General features: G+C 41.8%; 1 non-coding gene across 1 annotated transcript; it reads left to right on the top strand.

Moving 5' to 3' along the window:
- Window positions 1-1,168: 1,168 nt before the first annotated feature.
- On the top strand, window positions 1,169-1,250 carry trnas-aga (transfer RNA serine (anticodon AGA)). Its single transcript has one exon. It is a non-coding gene; the product is annotated as a tRNA-Ser (tRNA).
- Window positions 1,251-2,643: the final 1,393 nt, after the last annotated feature.

Here is a 2,643-nt window from a genome sequence, read left to right as displayed (position 1 = left end):
CAAATCTGTGGAGTCACATGAACCATACCTTATGCAGTACTGGTGGTAGCAGTATAAAAACGAGAAATGACAGGCCTGGATTCCCCTCTTGCAGTGAATATATCACAGACTAATAGCGCCATCTGCTGGGGAGACAGACACACCTCTGTCTAGAACCTGTAGATGGAGTATCAATAATATCCTAGCTGTAAAAAAAAAAAAAAACACCTAGAGGAAAGACAAATGGTGTGACAGTGAAGGTTGAGAGCCAAGTCAACCTAATCTGTAACTGCTGTTATCAGATGTGGCTCAAGGGTTTGAGGTGGTCTCTGTGTCTTCCTGTGGTGTCAGCTGTTTGCCAGGCAGGGCAGTGGGAAAAGTGCTACTCAGTGGATGATACAGAATGCCATGTTTTTCCCCCAAGGATGGCGAGGTCATTTTAGTAGTCATTTATTAAATGTCAGTTCTTAAATGTGTCAAAACAAAGCAGTCCAGTAGTACAAACTAGAAACTCAGGCAAAGGCTTTCTGATTGACAAAGGTGCACGTGTAGGCCCACCTGAATGTTTCCACACATTAACAGACACAAAACCTGATTTTTAGTCATGATGAGCAGGTTAAAAGTTATAGTCATATTACAAGTCAGATAACTCGGTTTGAAAACTTTTCCCAGTTTTTCCTGAGAACCTCATCAGCACAGTTTGCTGTCTTTTGTTGATGTTGCAGGGCAGACCAGTCTCTCCATCGGTCTGAGGAACAGAGAGGAACCAGAACTGAGAGAGAACCAGCATGAGAAGTCCACACAACAACATGTAGGGAGAGTCCGAAGAAATGTTCCTTTTCTTTTTTTTTTTTTTTTGTCACGTTAAATCTCAAATTAAACTATTGCATATTTGGTCTTGTTCATTTGTTGGATGTCACAGCCATACGAATAAAGGTCCTTGAGGCCTACATCCAACATGAATAAAACCCCACCAGAGCCGACCAGTAGTTCTGCTTCCTCTTTGTTCATCTCTTTGTTCGACCATCCACAATATGGCTGATTTGTCCATTCAGCTGTCTTGGTTTTAAAACTGATTTCTTTGTCTTTGGCAGTAATTTACCTCTTTTACAAATATAGAAGTTGAAATGTCACTATGGGTTGACATATGTCTGGTTTCTATTGTCAAGTGTAATTTTCATTAGTGTGAGTTGTCGTGGCCGAGTGGTTAAGGCGATGGACTAGAAATCCATTGGGGTCTCCCCGCGCAGGTTCGAATCCTGCCGACAACGGAGCACTGTTTTCATTCAGTGATGTTGTATGGTGACTGCTTGCCAGTCAAAACAGAGGGCATGTCGCCAACAGAGACTTAGAATAAAAAAGCACTATTTGACTTCACAATTATTCTCCAAGGTGTAGAAGAGATGCTGTCACACTCATCTGCACTTCAAAGGTTGTTGAATTATACAGGACTGAAGGTACTGATGGAACAAGAGTCTTTTAAAATACAATTTTTTACTTTTTGCCATTCTCTGTTAGGTAGGTAGGAAGGTATTAGGATACAGCCCAGTGTTCGTGTAAAGCAGGGTTTGGGATTCATTCCAGGATTTAAAAAAATAATAATAATAAAAAAACACATAAACAAATTAAAAAAAAACTGCCAGAGCGATTACATGATGACAAAATGGGGAATTGGAACAGCGACTTGTTTAGAGAAAATATTGAATTCTATTATTCTGCATCATCCGTACCAAGTAATTTTTTTTAAGAACAGTGATTAAATTACCTAGAGATATTAGCATGTATAAGTCTTCTGAGACCTGTTGTACAAATGTTTTCTCAGGTCACTGGGCCTCATACACAAATGGTGTGCTGCACAAATCTGTACTTCAGCTGTTTGTATGTACGCTTTAAGCAAAAATCTGGGGTTCATCAAATATGCTCTTATCCGAATTTGTTCTTAATCTGGAAACAAACATACACTATATTGCCAAAAGTATTCGCTCGGCTGCCTTCACACACATATGAACATGAGTGACATCTCATTCTTAAACCATAGGATTTAATATGATGTGGGCCCATCCTTTGCAGCTATAACAGCTTCAACTCTTCTAGGAAGGCTTTCCACAAGGTTTAGGAGTGTGTTTATGGGAATTTTTGACCATTCTTCCAGAAGTGCATTTGTGAGGTCAAACACTGATGTTGGACAAGAAGGCCTGGCTCGCAGTCTCCGCTCTAATTCATCCCAAAGGTGTTCTATCGGGTTCAGGTCAGGACTCTGTGCAGGCCAGTCAAGTTCTTCCACACCAAACTCGCTTATCCATGTCTTTATGGACCTTGCTTTGTGCACTGGTGCACAGTCATGTTGGAACAGGAAGGGCCATCTCCAAACTGTTCCCACAAAGTTGGGAGCATGAAATTGTCCAAAATGTCTTTGTATGCTGAAGCATTAAGAGTTCCTTTCACTGGAACTAAGGGGCCGAGCCCAACTCCCGAAAAACAACCCCACACCATAATCCCCCCTCCACCAAACTTTACACTTGGCACAATGCAGTCAGACAAGTACCGTTCTCTTGGCAACCACCAAACCCAGACTCGTCCATCAGATTGCCAGACGGAGAAGCGTGACTCGTCACTCCAGAGAACACGTGTCCACTGCTCTAGAGTCCAGTGGCGGCGTGCTTT

This window comes from Myripristis murdjan, chromosome 20 (genome assembly GCF_902150065.1).
Source record: "Myripristis murdjan chromosome 20, fMyrMur1.1, whole genome shotgun sequence".
In the NCBI taxonomy this organism is placed as follows: Eukaryota; Metazoa; Chordata; class Actinopteri; order Holocentriformes; family Holocentridae; genus Myripristis; species Myripristis murdjan.
The sequence above is the reverse complement of the archived record's forward strand: the minus strand, read 5'-3'. Positions and strand labels throughout refer to the sequence as shown.